At 36.3% G+C, this 22,201-nt stretch overlaps 1 long non-coding RNA gene across 2 annotated transcripts in view; it reads right to left on the bottom strand.

Annotated features, from left to right (window-relative positions):
* The window catches only part of LOC129059066 (uncharacterized), a 34,549-nt gene extending 15,544 nt beyond the window's left edge, over positions 1–19,005 (bottom strand). Inside the window, exons 1-3 of one of the 2 annotated variants that reach the window (XR_008524732.2) lie at positions 18,754–19,005; positions 17,417–17,698; positions 13,672–13,819 (exon numbers count right to left, since the gene is read on the bottom strand). This is a non-coding gene — a long non-coding RNA (uncharacterized LOC129059066). The remainder of the gene's footprint in view (positions 1–13,671; positions 13,820–17,416; positions 17,699–18,753) is intronic. The other variant, XR_008524733.2, reaches the window with a different exon arrangement.
* Between the last annotated feature and the right edge of the window lie 3,196 nt (positions 19,006–22,201).

Genomic DNA, 22,201 nt, shown 5'->3' on the forward strand with positions numbered 1-22,201 from the left:
TCCTGGTGAGCTCTTGTTTTTTCTTTTTCATCTGGCATTGATAGGATGTCAATACTTTGTTTAGAACATGAATTACAATTTGCATTTTGTAAGGCAAAAGAAGCTTCTATGATAGCTATACAATAAAACCAAATCCTCAGGATAACCAGCAGTTAATCCACAATCAATAATTGAGAACATGTTAAAATATGCATTCAGCATGGCTACTCAGGAGCCATCATGAGTGATAGACTCTTCGGATTTCTTAATGCTAGCCATGATGAGTGGTGCTGCTCTAGGCCTAAGAGTTATCTGTCATTTAGACACTGTTTTAACTATATTAAAGCATTTTATTTAAATAAATATATTTCCAGTATTCGTTTACTTTTTTTAACTTACTTTATTGCTAATACTTTTGCAAAGATGTCAACATTAATTTCAAAAATGAAATGGATGAGTGAATTTTGTTCTCAGCTAGGTACTTGGTGACACTGTTTTCTAGATGAGAATGTATATTACATAGAAAACAACTTGGTAGTTTAGATTTTTTGAATCACTTGAAAACATCCTGCATTACACAGTAATGGCCTCACAAGATTCTTGAAAGGATAAAGGAAAAGAGAGAAAGAATGCAGGTAAGAGGGAATACTCTATGACTTTTAGCAGAAATCATCACTATCACGCTATTGCAAGGTCAGCCACAGATCCAATACCCTCCCTCGTTTTAATCACTCTGTTTCTATTAATCACATTTAACAATGTTGGTAATCTAAGAATTATCTTTCATTAGATAAATTATCCTAATAACTGTTTTAGGATAGGTATAATCTACTCATCAATAATCTCAAGAACAAATGCTAGAAAATTCAACCTAAGAAATGGCAAAGTAAAAGTTGGTGAGTCAGGAAAGCTCTTCAGAAGTCTGAATCATGTTTTCATTATCCTGAGAAAAGTTCTGGGCATTAAGCAGGTGTTAAATAAATATTTGTACTTGGATTCAGAGGCATGACTGGATTTTAGAAATTCCTTACAAAGTAGAAGTTACCTAGTAGTTAGGAAATGAAACAGTTTTCACATGGAGAAAAAGAAATTCGAATACATGCTAATTTCATGACAAAAAATAGTTTCTTTCAAGAAAGCTGTTTGTCAAGTAAAAGAGCAGACAGTAAAAAAAAAAAACAAAAAACAAACAAACAAACAAACAAAAAACAAATTTTTCTTCCCAATTAGACCATAAGTTGCTGAATGAATAGATGTTATCAGGTACCTGGGATAAAGTGTTTGGCCATTATTTGTTGAATGTATGAATGAATATTGCATAAGATTGTTGCTTTTAAGCTTGTTCAACCTTAAGATCGAGCAATGAACAATCAATACTTGGAGACTTTAGAGTTACAATTTCGAACCCAATCAATCTCATTTTAGATTTTCCTTGACACTTAGGAAAGTGGGGATGGGGACTCTCTTGCCAGAACTTACCCATAACTGGTAATCTTTCTCAGCGCCCTTGGAGACAAAATGAACTACTAAAGCATTACAACAAATCTTTCACAGTAAATATTTGAAGAGTATCACATTTCCTTAGGATTTCTACATTTTCAGAAAGGAAAGGAACTAGGACCAGTCAAAATGCAATTTTATCTATGGGGCTGGCCATGGTTTTTGAGTTAACAGGGCTGATTTCAGTAACCCCTGTTTTCCCCCCAGCTTCTAATAAACTATTCCAGATTCTTGCCTTGTCCCTTTTGAAATGCCATGGATCTGTGAAACCACAGTGCAATCAACCCCTCACTTTCTGAGTGACCCATGGAATACAAAATCACATATACACTCCCTCACTAAGAAAGAAAAGGCTAGCTGGGGAGTCATGCTTTCTGCTATCCAGACTTTTTGGAGAATGTTGAATTTTGCCTTCACATCTCCCCTCCCAGACAAGCCTGTTGCACAGACAACCATACATCCACATGGAAGGCATCAGAAGCTCATCAACCCTGAGCACAAAGAGACAAATGCCCAAGAGGTCTTGAGGAGATGTGAGAGTAAAGTCAGGCCTCTGGTTTTCATTCAGATAAGCCCTACTGTGGGGAAAGAAGGGACAAACACTGACCCGGGGACCAGGCCAGATGCAAGGAACAATTACCCACAGCAGAAGTATTGCCCAGCAATACTGGCAATCTTGCCACAAACATATCTAAATTATGTAGACTGCTGAATTATTGTAAATAGTCCTTCAAGAAAGGCTAAAGCGAAAGCATGTTTCAAATGGAGTTATTCTTGATAAGCACTATGATTGCCCTTCATTCCTTAATAAAAATCATGGCTTTGTCCTTATGGAGTGTCCTAGGTAGGGATGCTCTCTGCCTTTCTGTCTCTCTCTTTCTCATGCACACACATGTACACACACACACACAGACAGAGAGAGAGAGAGTATATTTGCTCAAAATTGTATTGCAAATAGGGAGTAAGATCTAATAAAAATCTTTTAATGTAAAGTTTGGAAACGTTCTGTTGAAATCCCTTAAGTCAGGTATATATATCTAGCCAAATAACCTTTTTTTTTTTTTTTTTTTTTTTTTAAACAGAGTCTTGCTCTGTCACCCAGGCTGGAGTGCAGTGGTGCGATCTCGGCTCACTGCAGCCTCCGCCTCCCGGGTTCACACTATTCTCCTGCCTCAGCCTCCTGAGTAGCTGGGACTATAGGCGTCTGCCACCACGCCCGGCTAATTTTTTGTATTTTTAGTAGAGAAGGGGTTTTACTGTGTTAGCCAGGATGGTCTCGATCTCCTGACCTCATGATCTGCCCGCCTCGGCCTCCCAAAGTGCTGGGATTACAGGCGTGAGCCAACATGCCCGGCCATAACCTCAATTCTTGATTGCAGTAGGATTCCTTTGTTGTCTAGTGAGACTGGTCATTTTTTAAAAAACAAAAATCACAAACCTGAAATAAATTAACCTGCATTTTATTTTTAATTAATCTCCCCAATCCCACACCTAAAACCACTTGCTGTCTTCAAGACAAGATTACATTCCTCTTTTTTATTCATTTTTTTTTTTTTTTTTTTTTTGAGACAGAGTCTTGCTCTGTCGCCCAGGCTGGAGTGCAATGGTGCAGTCTCGGCTCACTGCAACCTCTGCCTCCCAGGTTCAAGCAATTCTCCTGCCTCAGCCTTCCCAGTAGCTGGGATTACAGGTGCCCCCTACCACGCCTGGCTAATTTTTTTTGTATTTTTAGTAGAGGCAGGGTTTCACCATGTTGGCCAGGCTGGTGTCGAACTCCTGACCTCAGGTGATCCACCCACCTCGGCCTCCCAAACTGTTGGGATTACAGGCGTGAGCCACCGTGCCCAGCCCAAGATTACATTCTTATAGGTCACACATATCATATAGGTTAGAAAGCAATGCAGAAGTGTCTGCTTTACTTAGTACATACAAATTCAATTTTGTTTTAAATGTGTTACACAAATCCGCTAGTACAGAAATAATTGATTTCTTATGCGAAATTCTGGTTGTTGTGAGTTTTTAAGGGGCTTTATTATAACACTCAAACAAAACTTAAAATATTCACATCATGTCACCACAACAACATGTTTTCATGTTTATGGGACGTTTTGTATAAGGAGCCACGCTATGTAAGTATTTTCTTGTTTCTGTCCATCTGAATGTCACTCTTCAATAAAAGTTCTCAATTATGTGGACTTACCTCTTTCCTCTTATGCAACCCTCAACTTCATCCTCAAATATGTCAACCTCTTCCACTAAAAAAACTCAACAACTTATACTAGCTCCATCAAAACATAAAGAAACAGACACTTGAAAACAAAACAGTCATGCAAACCTGGAGGCCATGGATTTGTGGGCACTGGTGGACACACCACTCTTCCTTTATAAATTCAGGAGAGGCATCAGATACCGAATTCTCAGGATCAGCATCCAGGGGATGTGGTTTCTAGCCAGGTGTTCTTTGTGCCAAACTTACAAAAAAATATATGCTTTAGGACTCTTCATACTGAGATTGAGCCCTTGGGTGATAATCAGAGTGAGTAATAAGTACGAGAGGAGAGGAATCAGGAAAAAAGATATTGAAAGAACAGTGCAGTCGAAGAGTTTGGAACTTTTTATCAAGAATTTTACAAAACTTTATTGTGTATGTGTACCCATCATAAGACAGCTGATTATTATAGATATCAAAGTCATATTTTGTACTCCCACACTTAGGAATTGAAGGCAACAAAGGTATAATGTAATATTAATTTATATATGGGTACACTTCTTGTATTTCCATTTTAAATTTGGTGTGAACTGAAAGTACTAGTGTAATTATATTAGTGCTCTAAAATTGTATGTATATATCAAATTTCAATATATATTTGATTATATAGTTGAATATATATCAAATTTCAATATATACTCAAACGTATATTGAAATCAGGCTACAATTTTAGAGCAACAATAACATATATATTTACACATATATGTTAGTGCTCTAAAATTGTAGCCTGATTTCATTATGTTTTCACTTTCAGTTCACACCAAATTTAAAATATACCTTTGTTAGGCTGGGTGTGATGGCTCATGCCTGTAATCCCAGCACTTTGGGAGGCCGAGGCAGGTGGACCACGAGGTCAAGAGATGGAGACCATCCTGGCCAACATGGTGAAACCCTGTCTCTACTAAAAATACAAAAATTAGCCGGGTGTGGTGGCGGGCGCCTGTAGTCCCAGCTACTTGGGAGGCTGAGGCAGGAGAATCACTTGAGCCTGGGAGGCGGAAGTTGCAGTGAGCCAAGATTGCGCTGCTGCACTCCAGCCTGGCAACAGAGTGATACTCCATCTCAAAAAATAAAAAAATAAAAAAATACCTTTGTTGCCTTCCATTCCTAAATGAGGGAGTACAAAATATGACTTTGATATCTATGATAGCTGTCTTATCATGGGAAGTGCATTATACAAACACATGTGTGTATGTGTGTTCATATACATATACACATATATAGTTGAATGTATATAAATTCAAAAATCAAAGTTGGTTTTTGACAAAAATAACTTATAGATAACTTCCAGTTATTCCTAGTTTTAGTAGTGACATGTCAATTTTGTCATTTGTTGCGTCTGAATTTTTTATTGCTATGGTTATAGACCATAAAAAAGAAATGAGAAAAATTACTATAAATTTGGAATTTTAATGCATAAGATTAAATAATTATTGTCAAATTATTAGCTCTATTCCAAAGACACAGCTTGTTTCCAGGTAATGACAAAGTTAAGCACATGTAGGGCCTGAATCCTTAATTATAATTTATTTTCATTCCTTTATATAACATGAAGCCAGTACAAAGAATTTCAGTAAAACATATATCTCTCTCTTAAAATAAAGGACTTGTGGCACTTGTGAGATAATAGCACAGTCAAGAAATAGAAAGACCGAGAATTTACAGAGGGCACAGGGGCTGCCCCTCAGCCTTGGGAGGCTACTTCCACAATGGAGAGAACAGTTTAAAAAGGAGGAGCTGGGCCCTTTCTCTCTTCCTGGGTTATGTTTTTATCATATGGCTTATATCTTTGCACATCACAAATGCAGTTCTAGTAAAATCAGAATAAGAACTAGCTATAAAAGACATCTTTTAAACCCCTGTGTGGCAGGTGTTTTCTCTGTGCCGGATATCATGGTTACTAAGAACTTCATTGTTGAAATCTATTGAGGCAATTAAATAAAATTTTAGAAATTTAAGTTCCATTTCCAACTCTGCCAACGAATAGGGTATCTATAATAGCTCTCTACCGCACTTCACATTGAGAAACTCCTCCACAAAAACAGGAAGATAATTTGCAGAAAATAACCCAAAAGGATTAATAGGATTCTGAGATGACAACTATTGCACTCTGAATTTCAAAAGATATTATTTTAAAATAAGGCAATATGTAACTAAGGACATTTACTATGCATATGCATCCATAATGAGGGCTCCTTTCTCTGATAAACAGTGCTTAAAGAAGACTAAAAACATAAGTGGACTCTCATTCACCTTAAAGATGATGTTAAAAACGAAATTAGAGAAACTCTTTTATAATTCATTACTATTCTTTTCGTTGTATTTTTCTTTCTTATGGACTAACTGCTTGACAGGACAGATGGTCCTGCAAGTTATTAATTGGATTTTTATGAACAAAGTCATCTTATATTCATCGATTTCAAACTGTGCTGCTTGTAGATCTAAGGATTGTGAAAAAGTGTCTCAGAATCCAACAGCAAGGCTCAGAGCACCCAAACTCAGGGGTATCACGGGCTGCCTACACTAAATTGCCTAGGAGGGTGCAAGCTCTGGGCTCTAGTGTGGGATTTAATTAGAAGGAAAGGTTCTACTATTTTTTAAAATGTCCGAAAGTCCTTTCATATAATTTTAAAATTCTACCATGAAATCTTTGGTAAAGTAAAAATCTCTTTTGAAATGACAATATGCATCTCTTATTTAATATGGTTTGTAGGAAAATGGGTTTTCATGGCATAAGGAACATATTAAGTCCAAAATAATAATTACAAAGATATGTGTATTTCTTCCTAATGCTGTTCTCCCTGTAGACAAAACAGATAAATTCCAGTAGGTAGTGCTGTTTATAAACAAATATTTTTTAAAAATAAACTATTAAATAATTTCCTAAAAAATTGAAATGTGGCTATTTTCTTCATATGAGCTAAAGTGTTTCTTAACATATGAAAATCTAGGAAAATGTGACCAATTCCACTTGAGGCCAACTTTAAGATGATCTAGATGTTCAAATTATGAAACAAAAGGCAGTTGTTATAATTATGCTCAATTAAGTAAAGAAAAATAATTTCACAAGTAACAAAATATAGACAATCTCATCATAGACATAGTATATATTTCAAAACAGACATTTTAAATCTGACAAATACATGAAAATATTTACTCGATGTGCTAAACAGCATAACTGAGATAACAAATGAAAGAATCAGTGAAATTGAAAATAAATCCATAGAAAGTGTCCAGACTGAAGAAGGAGGAAAAAAAAGGATTAAAAATAAATGAACAGAGCCTAAGGGACCTGTGAACAATATCAACAGGTTCAATAAATGCATTCTGTCACTCATATGTGAGAGCTAAAAAAAACTTGATCTTAAGAAATTAAAAAGGAGAATAGAGGCTACTAGATGCTGGGAAGGGCAGGGGAAATGGAAGGATAAGGAGAGATTTGTTAAAGGACACAAAATTACAGCTAGATAGGAGGGATAACTTCTAGTGTTTTATCACACTGTAGGATGATTATAGTTAACAATAATATACATTTTCAAATATCTAGAAGAGAGAAAATTGAATGTTCACAACACAATGAAAGGGTAAACGTTTGAGATGATGAATATGCTAATTACCTTGATCTGATCATTATACATTGCATGTATTGAAACATCACTATTTACCCCATAAATGTGTATAATTGTGTGTCTAAAAATAAAAATGAAATTTTAAAAAGGTTTACATGGGATGGGTACAGTAGCTCACACCTGTAATCCTAGAACTTTGGGAGGCCGAGGAGGGCGGATCACTTGAGATCAGGAGTTCAAGACCAGCCTGGCCAACATGGTAAAACTCTGTTTCTACTAAAAATACAAAAATTGCTTGGCATGGTGGTGAGTGCCTGTAATTGCAGCTACTTGGGAGGCTGATGCAGGAGAATTGCTTGAACTCAGGTGGCAGAGGTTGCAGTGAGCTGAGATCACGCCACTGCACTCCAGCCTGGGTGACAGAGTGCGACCCTGTCTCAAAAGAAAAAAAAAAAAGTTTTACATGTAACTGGAATCCCAGAATGACAGAAGAAAGAAAATGGGACAGAAAAAAATGCTTGAAGTAATAACGGCTAAAAATTTCCCAAATTTGGCAAAACATAAAAATTAACAAAATCAATAACTTCAGAAAATGCCAACTAGAATAAATTCAAAGAAAACTGGGCTTTGACACATCATAGTCAAACTACTCAAGGCCAAAAATAAATAGAAAATATTGAAAGCAGTAAAAATGAGATGAAAAATCAAAGACAGAGGATCGACGTTTAATGATGTTAGACTACTCATCAGAAAGCAAAGAGACCAAAAAACAGTGAAGTAGCTTTAAAGTGTTGAAAGAAAAATATTGCCAAGGAAAATTCTATATCTAATGAGAATATCTTTCAAGAGTGAAGGTGAGATAAAGACTTTTTTAAATTAAAAATTAACTAAGAAAATTTGTTGGCACCAGACCTACACTATAAGAAATGGTAAGAAAAGTTTCTATAAAATGAAATGAAACAGTATTAAAGGGAAACTTGGAGCTACAGAAATGAGTGATGAGCATTAGAAATGTTTCTTCCATCTAAATTGTAACTAAATAAAGTTTACTTTTTTAAATTTCAGGGCAATTTTTCATGAAAAATGCTGAATGTTACCATTTGCCGCAATGAAATCAAAGTAGGCAGACAAGAGTGTCCTTCCCCACAGGAGGCCTCTCTAGTCTCAGCTCCCTCAAGCAATGCATCTGGTATTTGGAAATAGGTCAGAACATTCGCATGGCTTTTGTTATTGGCCAGGAAATAACTTTTTTGAAATATCATTTTTCCTCCTACAGATACTATTTTGCATGATCAGAGCTGCTGTAAAGAGTAAGGTGCCATAAAAATATATGAAGAATATCTTGTCATCATTATGAACAACCTGGCTACTGCACTACAACTTCAGGTATCAAAACTTACACAATATTTGAAGGTAAAAGTTTGATGTTTTTAAACTAACAGCATAATAGAAATGAGGTAGACACATGCTGATCACTTAAAAGTGATGTCCCGCTCAGCTCAGTTCAATCCTGACATTCTTCAGAATGAAAGACTCAAAACTCTGTGTATTTGACATAGCAATTAACTGCATTACCTGTGCTAGAAAGGGAACATTATTTGGGTCAACTGACAAAATCAGAACGTGAATGGGAGATTAAAATATGCGACCAATGTTAAGTTTACTAAAGTTGACAGCTGAATGATTGTTATGAAGAGAATAACCTTATTCTTAGGAAATGCATAAGTATTTAAGAATCAGGGGCCATAGTGTATATAACTGTCCTTTGAAACAGGTGTACACATACACATAAATGGAGAAAAAAGAGAGAGAGGCAGAGACAGACAGAGAATAAAAATAAATGGAAAATCAATCTGGTAAACTGGTACGACATAGGTGAATCTGGGTAAATAGCATAAGGGTGTTCTTTGCATTATTTTGTATTTTTGTGTATGTTTACAATTATTTCCAAGTGAATAACTTTTAAAAATAAAACAAACGTTTTTTAAAAACACGGAAACAACCAAAACTACTCTGTCTGTAAGTAGTGACAATTGGAAAAAAAAAATGTTTAATTCCAACAAGAAATTCCTGCTTGCAAAAATCACTTTACTACAACAAACCACTAGAGTCTACAGACATTTAACATGCAATATTCCTTTCAAGCTTAAGCACTGTAGTTAAAATGGATCCTCTTGCTTCATATTGCCTAGCACTTCCTTTTTATACATGCAAAAGCATACACGAATATATAAAAATATAGTTTTCCATATGGTACTTTTTAAATACTCTTTCTCTCCTCCCTTTATCTCTCCTTCCCTTCCTCCCCATTCTAGCTCTATCAACTCTGTCTCTCCCTTTCATTCTGCCTAAGTCTGGAATTTTGAATTTAATTTTTGGTCTTAAAAACACTTACAGAGGAACATTTCTTGATGTCCTCAGTGAAGATTTGAAGGGGAATGTTCTTCGGGTGGTCCTTTTCTTTGGCTAGATTTATGTACCTAATGTAATAATAAATTACATCTAATAATATTAAATTTAATAATAAATTAGATTTATCTAATAAATAAAATAAATCCAGTAATAAATTAGATTTAATAATAACGCCAGAGTAGCATAAATTAGCTAAGGGCTTATTATTGAATCAATCTTTGTTGCTAATATTTTTAGTATACCTTATGTTATTTTTTAAAATGTACGACTAGACTAAACAAGATCAAATTGTGGGTTGGGAAAATACACAGAATATTTCAGGAAAATAAGACATGTCCCAGAAAATAACAGGTTGCTCTGTAATAAAATATATGGGCAGCAGAACCAATCTCATTCTCATGCACTCCTGCCTAGATTGGAAGGCCTACCATCTTTCTGGGTTCAAGAGTAGAAAGTAGCAGCTGCTTTGAGAATCACTCAGTAGAGTAACCTACATTTACGAAAACTTTTTTTTCATTATTTTTTAATTTTTATTTTAATGTAGAGATGGGGTCTCACTATTGGCCAGGATGGTCTTGAACTCCTGGCCTAGAGCAATCATCCTGCCTCAGCCTCTGGAGTAGCTGGGATTATAGGCACAAGCCACCATTCCTGGCTTGGAAATGTACTATATGTCTTAAGAATAGGCTGGGCGTGGTGGCTCACACCTGTAATCCCAGCCCTTTGGGAGGCCGAGGCGGGTGGGTTGCTTGAGCCCAGGAGTTTGAGATCAACTTTGGCAAGATGGTCTAACTCTTCCTCTACAAAAAGATACAAAAAATTAGCTAGGCATAATGGTGTACACCTGTAATCCAGAGGCTGACGTGAGAGGATCAGCTGAGCACAGGGAGGTTGAGGCTGCAGTGAGCCATGATCCCACCACTGCCCTCCAGCTTGGGCAACAGAGTGAGACTCTGTCTCAAAAATAAATAAAAGAATAATGTTATCTCCTATCTATAGTGGGGAGAGAAGAGAAAGATGAGAGTGGTAATCAGCACTTCCTCAAAAATAAAAATTTAAAAAATATGCAGGTAAATGAGAGAACATTATTTACAAGGCAGCCAGGATAAATTGTTTGAGGATAGTCTAAAAATTTCTATTATAAAAAGGGGAATGTGAATAGAGATTTGCATTTTTATCACAAGTTAAATATTTAAAATACGTATACTGACAGAATAAAATGCCTTTCTAGGAAAGAGCACCAGCATTCCTTTAGTTCTGAAGAACTACAATTTTTAAAAATGGGAGAAAAAATTAAACTACATAAAATATTTAAAACAACATATTAAGACTGTCATTCTAGATAAAAATGTCGGCAGCTGGTTGTTACGATGTGGGTACATGTGTAAATTGCACCTTCCTCATAACTGGGCCTTGATGGGCCCTGCTCTTTCACAGGCAGTATTACAGTGATGGGAAGTAGATCCACCCAGAGTGGAAGACAGGTTGGTTTGGAAGTTAAATACTTAGTTATAACTATGTGATGCAAGCTATGTCATCACAAGCAAGTCACTTAACTGCTCTGAGCTCCGGTTTCCACAACTGAAAAGCGGGTTAATTAAACCTCCAATTGTTCTTATAGCTTGAAGTGCTATTCAAACATAAAGAATATTATTTTTCAGGTTAAATCAGACAAGAAATTTGGCATTTGGATGGAACACTCTTGGCCAAGAAACAATACATTTTTTAGAGAAAAAAACAAAATATTTTATTTCTTTACAAGATAAATAAATTGCACTAGGTTAATTGTTTCCTAGAAAACTTACTTCTCATTGCTGCAATTCTCTGATTGAGATCAGTTCACCTGTTGCTTACTAATGATGAATATTTTCTCCACTATTTCACTGCAGTGTTCCATATCCAAATTGAGAATATTTTAAGGCTCATTCATGTAAGGACTTATAAACCTCTAGCTTTTTTTTTTAAAAAAAGTAGCAAATTGCATATAGCATACAATTGTCCATTAGTAACATTTAGTACATTCACAATATTTTGAAACCAGCTACACATTCTAGTTTCAGAACATTTTCATTACCGCTAAAGCACACCCTATGCCTGTTAAGCAGTCACTCACCCCTCATTCCCCACTGCCCTCAGCACCTGTACCACATTTTGTTTATCTGTTCATCAGCTGATGAACATTTGTTTGTTTCCACTTCTTGGCAATTATATATTAATACAATACTGCTATAAACATTTGTGCCAAAGTTTTGTGTAGATGTATGTTTTTTATTTTTATTAGGTCTATACTTAGGAATAAATTGCCAAGTCAAATGGTAATTCTGTGTTTAACTTATTATGCAACCATCAAACTTTTCTGCATGGTCTGCCACATTTTATATATCCACTAGCAACAGCTCTCCCACTCCCAATTGCCACTGCCCACTGCCCCCAATCTGCATACCTACATGGATGCAGTGTCTTATTACTCAGGCCAAACTGTAGAAGAGTAATAACAGCAAATAGCAAAAGAACTAGTTGCCAGGCATTGTTGTAATTGCCTTTTACATATCCATATGGCTTTATAGCCAATATGACATTTGTAAACCTGGTTTCCACATTTCCTCCATCATTAAAAATAATTTCTTGGAAATCTTCTAATCAAAGACTTCTCTTTGATTAAAAGGTATTTAAACTGCTTGCGTTTACCTGCAACATGGAGAAGGCATTAAGCAATAGAAACTAATCACCTTTACGGAAATCTGTCATGGAAAACAAGATATGCAGGGAATGATACAAACATGTATTTGTTCCCAGTAAGCTTTGAAAATGTTTTCCTTAAGTAAATAGGTGAATTATAGAATTTAGTATATTAAGAACTTGGAAACATTTTAGTTGTTTCAGCTTTATGATGATGCATGAGATTTTGGTGGAGTGGAGTGAGGAGGAAAGAAGAGTGTTGAGTGCATGCGTTGAACCCTTGCTGTGTAAAACAAGTATGACACTTGGTGTGTGGTTGCTCAGAGCAGGAGATACATGTTGCATGATCCCTGTGAACCCGAACCCGATGTCAACGAAAGGATATCCAGGGTAGGAAGCCACGTTACCCATCCTCATACCAGACTAAGAATGCATATTGGAAAACTAGCCTACGCTCCATTAATCAAACTATTCTTTTAGGTTGTTATCTCTCTATGGATACCAAATACAATAATCTGCTACGTAACAATTCAGGCAACCCAGTATTTGCTGATGTCATTAATTTTATTTGTATGTATATACTTTTTTTTAAGATGGGGTCTTGCTATGTTGCCCAGACTTGTCTCAAACTCCTAACCTCAAGTGATCCTCTCACCTCACCTCCCAAAATGCTAGGATTACAAGCATAAGACACTGCACCAGGTCTATTTGTATCATTAAACACTATTTATTTGGGAAATCAATTTAGGAGTATAAAAGCATTTTTTCAAACTTAAATGGACTATTGAATAATACTCAGTGAAGAATGATCTATCCTAGAAGTTTAAAAACACAGATAAGACTGGGCATAATGGAAGGAGGATGTTGGAGAGGGAGGCCGAGAGCCTTGTTCCCTCAACTCTCCACAGCCCTGAACACTCACTCCCCAAGTATTCAAAGAGCACTGTCAAAAAACAACTGACCAAAGCCGAAGGAAATTGTTCCAATGGTTCCACAATTTAACAACCATTTACATATATCTGCACATAAAAACCTCTTTGGGGAAAGTACAAAGCATATAAGTGTCATAGAGGAGGTCAAAAGTGAGTTACTGGCTTAATAGACATCATATTATAATGTTATGCATTTCAAGAAAGTTCAGAGAAAATTTTAATTACATTTTTCTACCTGTCCTAGACATTATGAAGTTGACTGTGTTCTTTCATAGCTAACTCCTATAAACACAGGGCCAAGCTGGGGTCTTACCAGCAGCTGGGGTCTTACCGGAAGGTGGCCACGAAATTCACCATGGGCCAGCCCAAGAGAAGGCAACCCTTGGCACAGGTGTGGCCTTTCCCAACTTTGTCCGCACAGTCAGCTGCCCACTGCTTGTTCAGAGGTATTTTATTTTTTATCAGAAAAATTTCTATACCTAGAAAGACAATCAAGCAAGATCTCTGTTTGTTTCTTAAATGTTGTAGGAGCAGCTCTGCTTATGGGAAGACACCAGTTCTCCCTACTCCAGGGCAAAGCATGCCTCTCATTCATCTCTATTACTGGACACATGCCATGGAATAGCCAGATGGGCATTTACAAAGTGTGTCCTGAGAGAAGCCTGGCCACACACTTTATGGAGGGTAGAAAACAGCTGTGGACCATACTTTATCTTATAAAGATACTACTTTTTTATAGAACCATTAATTCATTTATTATCTATGTCTTGCTTCAAAAAATTTAGGTTCTCAACAAAAATTTAAAAGTACATGATTTTTAAAAATATTTATAAAAGTTGTACTTAAATAGAGACACTAAAAAATATAACCTTGGATTACAGGGATGTAAAATACATTTTAACTTTGATTTTTGTAATACTTTCTAGCCTTTAAAGCATAGGTTATTTTAAATTTCCTTTCCTAAGATTTTGTTCATACCACTTTTTTATAGATTCTGATTAAAACTGAAAAACTATAGCCTACAGACTGAATCTAACTTAGAAAACAAAACCAAACAAATCCCAACCAGAGGCCAGCAGGTCTTCTATGTAAGTGATGGACCCACTTCCCATTTATCTATGGAGAGTAAGAAGGTGATCAACTTTGTCAGCAGTGCAATTGCTTTTTGACCTTTTCTGCCTAATCCACCTTAGACCTCTAACATAGAAACCACCATATCTCCTGGGTTAATTTACAAATTTAATGCTCAGGTGGACCTGCGTTTTAAATAGTTATAAGCCTGATGAAGGATTCGCAGGCACTGTGGGCACAGCACTCGGGGACTTTCCACTAGTCAGAAGTACTTTTGGAAACACTAAAGCTACAAGATCAAAGACATCTCATGTGGAAATCTCCCTGTGACTTCATTCATTAATGGGACACTTAACGTTAAAACTCTTCAATGGAATTTACAAAATGGAAATAACTTTGCTGGAAGCGCACATGAAGAATAATCTAGATGCAAAGCTTAGGGCACATTGATTATAAGAATACAGGATAGAAAAGTGTCTTGTGATAAAAGGGGGCATCTTTCTACATTTTTCAACATTTTTTACCCCATGTTTGTGTAATTGAAGATTTTTATGAAACAATAAATTATCAGATAAAATTATTTTTCTAGGTAGCTCTAAAGGTACTAATCAAACTAAAAATGTATGTTCTACTCAGAATACAGACACACACTTGCTTGTTTTTACAGATTTTTAAATTTTCTAATGTAGGTATCTATCTGTACAAATAGATAACATTCTGTATGGAAACTTCCATATATATTGACCTGAATAACTTGAGTATTTTTCCCTTTAGTTCAATAAAATGCTAAGATTATCCACTTCCTTGAAACCAAACCAAGGAGTTATCAAAGTCCAGAACATAGTTTCCATTCTCCTACAATATTTATTAAGCATCTACCATGTGCTAATTGCTCTTCTAAATATTTTATGCACATTATTTTATTTACTCCTCAAATAGCTACATGAAATAGTCACTATTAGCCCCATTTTATAGATGAAGAAACTCATGGAGAGGTTAAGTAAATTGCCCACGTTATAATACAGATGACCTAACTTGCAAGCCTATCCTCAAAATTACTTAACGTCTGCGGGTGTTGACCCACCTTCTAAAGCTCTTGCATGGAAGAATAGTCCCTTCATCATTCTTACCCTCGTCCTTCTTTTCCCCAGAGTCATCAGGTTTGCTGATGGAATTGTTCTTTGAGAATGAGGGGATAAATCTTATGACATTATATCAACAAAGCTAGATACCTTGGAAATGTTTAAAATGTATTACAACATAGCTTTGTGTTCAAATGGATTCTCGTAGGGTCCCTCTGTTTCTTCAATCACTGACACTGTTAATACTATTTCAGTAGAAATAAGAAAGTATGAATCTAACATAAACTGGCTCATAGGAGGAGGAGGAAGATGAGGAAGAGTAGGAGTAGCAGCAAAAGAAGGGAAACAGGGAGAAGAAGTAAGAGAAGAGGGAGAAAAAGGAGGAGGAGGAGGAAGAGAAGGAGAAGTAGGATGAAAGAGGAGAAAGAAGAAGAAAAAGGAGAAGGAGGAGGATGAGGAGGAGATCTACCTGTCTTTATACTGGAGTAGAAGCCCCAGTGAACCATGAAAATTTACAGGATTCTAAGGATATTTCCCCAGTTCTAAGAACTGCACACAACAGTTCTAAGATAGAGATGTTCCCTTAGAGGCTTCTGAGTGAGGGTCGTGGCATATTCCATAAGTATCTGTTTGTAATTCCACTGATAATAAGTCAATAGTCATCTTCATTTTTGACCTAAACAAAATTCATTTTTCATTCTCTATTCTTTAAATAAGATGGCAGCGGTGACTAAAGAGGGTGTGAGCTAAGTACAGCCTCTTTCTTTTTGTAAATTCTTCATGGACCTCCACTAGTATTAATACCTAAATATTTATAAAGCACGTTCTGTCTTAAAAAATAAAAGTCATAATTTTATTGGAAAAAGAACTTTCTATTTATCATTCTAATGAATATAGAGAGTAATCACGAAGTCCTCATCTGACTTTAATATTTGAGAGCAGAATTTTCTAACGTAAAAATTATGGTAAAAACTTGTACAAGGTGGTAGCATTCAGTGCTGATAGCCACTTTCTCAAAAAATCTGTTTTCTCTATCTCAAAGACCTTGGGCTTACAAACCAATTTCAGATGTTTTAGATGACTTACACTTTCTAATAATCCCAATGAATGTAGAATGTATATAAAAATGATCTTTCAGGAACAGCATATCTTAAACAAGGATATTATTGACTAACTATGTATATTTCATCACATCATGAAAACATTTGCATGGATACAAAGAACTATCTCAAAGCAGTATTCAAAAAATGAAAAATGTTGCACACATCTGTAATAATGAGCCAAGCAAAATAAAAATTCAGCTCTTAAATATATGAAATTTTCTAGCAGAAAGGGAACGTTGTCTTTATAGGAAATGTCTTTAGCAAAATACTACAGGTTCTATAAAACCCATTAACGGGTTATCAGTGTCTAGGACATAAATGGCTTCTGGTAAGAAAATTAAGGTCTACTCTCTCTAAAGATACTATCATAATTACAAAGGTTAAGAAAAAAGAAGTAAAGTAAAACATGTGTCCCTTAAAGATCAAACATGATGGTCACAAGGTCCTAAGAAGCAGAGAATGAGAACTCCAGTTGCTTGTTTATCTCTCAGGCTGAGCACGGTTGGTTACAATGAGGGGTAGCAGGAAGAGCACAGCCTTGGACTCCAGTCCAAGGAACTCCAGTCACTCCTGCAATTTCCCAGTGTTTGACCTTGGGCCACTTACTGTTCCTTTCTCAGCCTCCATTTTCATATCTAAAACCTGGAGATGATAATACCTGCCTTGGAAGGCACTTTGGAAAACTAGGTGAGCCCTCGGTGATGTTTCTAGTATGGTCCTGTGAATCTCTCCAGTAAATTTTAGTTTCCTGTATGTACTTACTTGGGTTAAATACAGAGAATGGTAACTAATCTAAAAATATTTCTCAATAGTAACTTACCTTCTATCAGTGGCTCTTTCAGGGCACTTCACTTGGACCTCACGCCCAGACCTAGACAATCTTCTGTTCTCTTTATGACCTCACCAGCTTGACAGTTACATATTTAAGCAATTGCCCTCATCCAAAATATATTTTATTATCTTCATTTTTGTCTCTGATTTTTTTTCACAGCTGGACTTCTCATTCATTTCTCCAGTCACTATGCAATCTGCTCCATTTTTTACTGCATACCAAGCAGATGCAAGTTGGTTTTTACTCACCGCAAGGGAAAGGTTGATTTTGCTGGTAAGAGAAAAACCAAATAGTTGTAGAATATTCCATAAAATCCAAAAGAAAAGAAATAAAGAATAGAGGCAGGAGCACTACATGTTGGGTAAAAGCCTGTGCTTTGAAATAAACAGATCGAATTTCAAATGTGAACTCCACTAACTAATAACGTGGTGACCTGGGGGAAACATTAGACCTCTGAGCTTCAAGGTCTTCTGTAAAACACGGAAAACAGACCCATCTCAGTCTCACAAGAGCAGCTGTAAGGATTAGACAAGATTGGGCACATAAAGTCCTTAGCATAAGACCTGACATATAATCTGCCCCTGATAAATCATACCTATCATTACTGTCACCCTGGTTAAATATGGCATTTAAAAAAATTATCACTTGATCTTGCATATCTTATCTATGACACAGATTAATTGGAAACCAGGATGAGGGCAGCAGAGAAAAGGTGTTTTTTTCTTTCTTTCTTTTTTTTTCCACCCTGGTGATTACAAAGCTTTGTGATGAGATTTTATGTGTTGAAATATTATTTGTTTTCATAATATTTTATAAATATTGAAAACAGAAATGTAGCAGGTAAACAGATAGCCATCCATTCAGTTCTTTCCATCTCCCTGATGTCAGATATTTATTGAGAAATCACCATTTTTCTAGTATTGCATTTGTGTTCCGTGTGGAGAGGAAAGTACATGCAGTTGGTTCTGCCTCCAACATAGATTCTAAATCTGCCTTCTGCATCATTCGTTTCTATTGTTGCTCCCAACATAAAGCCATTGTCATCATTTTTCAGAACGATTGCCTCCCTAACTAGTCTCCCTGCTTCCACTTTTCCTTGCCCTCCAATCCATTATCTACCAACAGCCAGAACAATATACGAAAAATATTTACCAGATTTGGTCATTCCCCTACTGACCCTTCAGAATAATATTCCAACCCCTCACTATGCCCTGTGAAGACCCGTGTGACCACTCTCGTGTCTGACATCATGTCTCCAGGCATTTGTTCCCAGTCACATCAGCCTTCCTGGAGCCCCTCCCTCCAAAGGACCAAGCTGCACCCACCATAAGCCTGTTGTCCCCTCAGCCTAGAAGGTTCAGCCACCTGGTCTAGGAATGCTGCTGCTTCTCATCCCAGAGCTCAGGTTTAAATGTCATTACCTCACAGAGGCCCTCTTGGATGACACCTCTCTAACCCTGTGACATCTTCTCCACATGGTACCCTATCTATCTTCTTCTTAGAATCACTATTCACAATCTGCAATTTCCCCTCTCTTAGTTTTATCATCTGTCATTAAGTCCCAGGCAAAAGGGACCCTGCCTGTCACATTCTTGATGATATTCTCTACAGGGGTGCTGCACACAACAGGACCTCCAAGAATACCTGTTGAGTAAATGAAGGATCAAGGCATTTGCAAAAGCAGAAGAAAAAATTATATTTTCATATAGTAAGGATTGGTGAAAATGCAATTTGTTAGTGAAAATGCAATTTGTTAGTAAAAATGCATTTTATGATAATCAGGAGAGCATGTCGTTTATATGTACTTGCTATTAGACACAAGCAACAAATTGTTAAACAGAAAGAGGTGCCACTTCTGCCTCCTCCAGCCCCTTTTGAGTTCTACAGAGCCATGGATTAGCAGGGTACAGTTGGCACCCTTCTCACTGTGGGTGTCCGTCTCAGAAAAAGAGCTTTTCCTGCAACACATTGCACACAACAAAACAAAGAGTCAGTAGTCAAACATATGATAGAGTTTTATGCCAAATTTCAAGGGTGATACAATGCTAAAAATTATGGTCAATCTATCATTGCTGGCAGGAGCCACAAGGAAAGCATGAAAAGAAATACCGCCACACCCTAGGAACAAACCCCAGCCCTGGGTGACAGCTCGCAAGGAAGGGGGACCTCAGTACACAACCTCAAGTAAATGAATTTACCCCAAAATTTGATTGAGCTAATCAGAAGCAATTTCTTCTGGAGAGCCTTCAATAAGAAATGCAGCCCTGACAACACCTTGATCAGTCTTATGGGACCCCAATCAGAGGACCCAGTCAAGTCCACATAATCTTCTGATGTACACAACTGCAACATAATACATTCTTGTTGCTTTAAGCAACTAAATGTATGGTAATTGGTTATAATGGCTAAAAAACAAATATAGATTGTGATACTTGAAAGTGAGGTGCTACTGTAATAAACACTTAAAATGCAGAAGCAACATTGGAATCAGCAGTAAGTGGACGTTGGAAGAATTTTGAGGAGCATGATGGAAAAAACTATCTAGATTGTCTTGAACAGACTGCTGGCAAAAATATGGACAGTAAAGATTCTGCCAGTAAGAGTTCAGAAGATACTGAGAAGTATTATAGAGAAAAATCTAACTTGCCTTAGAGACTACTTACATCACCCCAAACAAACAACTGTTGGTGGAAATACGGATTTTAAAGGCACTGCTGCTGAGGGCTCAGAAGAAACATGTTATTGAAAAGTGGAGAGGGGAGATCCTTGTTATAAGCAGGCAAAACACTTAGTAAAATAGTGCCCTCTAGTTATGTGGAAAGTGGACTTTTTAAATGATGAGCTTGGATCTTTAGGTAAAGAGATTTTCAAGCAGATAGTTGAAAGAAGTGGCTTTTTGTTTTTTCTTGCTACTTATAGTAACATGTGAGAAGAGAAAGATAAGTTGAAAGAGAAATTGTTAAACAAAAGATAACCCAAACTTGTTCAATGAAAGAGAACCCACACTTGATGAGTTGGGAGATTCTCACCCTATACAGACGCCAAAGACAGCAAAATTAAGAGGATGCTTCAGAAAATGTAGCATAAAAAATACAGAGTGTGATTGTACAATCTGTTACTAAACCTTCATAAAGATCAAATGATGATGGTACTCAGGCACAGAAAAAGCTCTTTGAAGAGATTAGGGATGTGGATCATAGGTCCCCTCAATATAACCAGAAGGACTCAAAAAGCTTAGGGGCATTGTCTTGCAGCCATCTAGGCAGCAGACAAAAACACAAAGGGATTATGTCAGAGAACTTGGTACACCTAACTTCTAGCTAATGAAGTGATGAGTAGGAATGGTAACCATGGAGACCCATGAAGTTCTTGAGAATTTTATATTAGCAGAAGCACCATCAGGTTGGCTTGAAAAAGACAGAAAGAGTACAGAATAACAGAAGGCTGTCAGACTCACAAATCCTATTGGCAGAAAACAGACAGACAAAACTACTCAGCTGCAAACAAGTGCTACTTTTCATGAACATGTAAACATGACACAGAAAGCAGTGTCCAAAGTCTGGAGGGAAAACCAAGGACCCAGAGGGTGGAGCCAAGAGCCACAGAGGATTATGTTTGAAGCGTCCTCGGAGAGACTTTTAAAGTTAATAGTATAATATACACTATGCCTATCATATGTAATATATGTCAAAAGACCATTAAAACAATTTAAATTACCAGGTCTCTAATCTGGCAAAATGTCAATGATAGTAATAAAATAGAACATATAATCTGGAAAAATAGTATCTTCATAGGGTTATAATGAGACTTAAAATGAAGTAAGCTGTGAAAAGCATTCTTAAACTGTAAAGCTCTCCATAAATATTTATTACTAGTTAATTCTGAATAAAAGTCACAGATATGTCACCCTTAGAGATAGGGTTTCACTGTATTTTTAAAAATATAATCACATTTCCCTAATGTTTTAAACCAATTTATATTTTTTAGAAGTATCTTTTCACTGAATCACCTAACATTTACTCTACCTAAGCCACTATGCTGCACTGTGCAAAAAAAGACTCAGATGGATCTGATATTTTTTGCATACCAAGCATTTACTAATAAAAATAAAAACAAGCACACAGACACAAGACATCCCAACATATACAAAACAAAATTATATAGAGGCTTGCAAACAAGTAATTAAAATTTGGCTCCTCATCAGCATGAAAATTTAGGTAACTGAGGATCCTGGAAAATTGACTCCCATCTTACTGAAATAAATATTGAAATTTTGGTAAAAAAAATTGCTAAAGAACACCAAATAATACTGGAAACATCAAAAACTTGCTAAACTGAACAAAGTGCTTAAATATTATTTGGCTGAGCTATAATCAAGCTCCAACAGTACTCTGTGGTCATAATAGGCAATACCAGCTAGATTGAATAGAGCATAAAAACTCTTAAAAATAGGGCAGACATTTTCGTAGACCTACAGAAAATTGTCTCCTATAGAGCCAAGAAAGTATCTTCCCTGAGAATACAAAGACACCTCTCTTGAGCTCAGCAGCACTAAATCTCATGAACATGACTAACTCCACGAAACCAGTTCTAAAGTTAAGAATAAGTTCATATGTTTTAGAGGAAACAAGACAGAAAACTTTTTTGATGATCAAAAATTATATATTAAAAGAATATCTTGTGCAATGAAGCTTTAAATGACCACCTTTTTGATTGATGTGAACATCCTTCATTCTTCCATTCTTGGTACTGAAAATCAGTCATGTCTGTAGC

The sequence above is a fragment of the Pongo abelii genome, chromosome 3, assembly GCF_028885655.2.
Source record: "Pongo abelii isolate AG06213 chromosome 3, NHGRI_mPonAbe1-v2.0_pri, whole genome shotgun sequence".
Lineage (NCBI taxonomy): Eukaryota > Metazoa > Chordata > Mammalia > Primates > Hominidae > Pongo > Pongo abelii.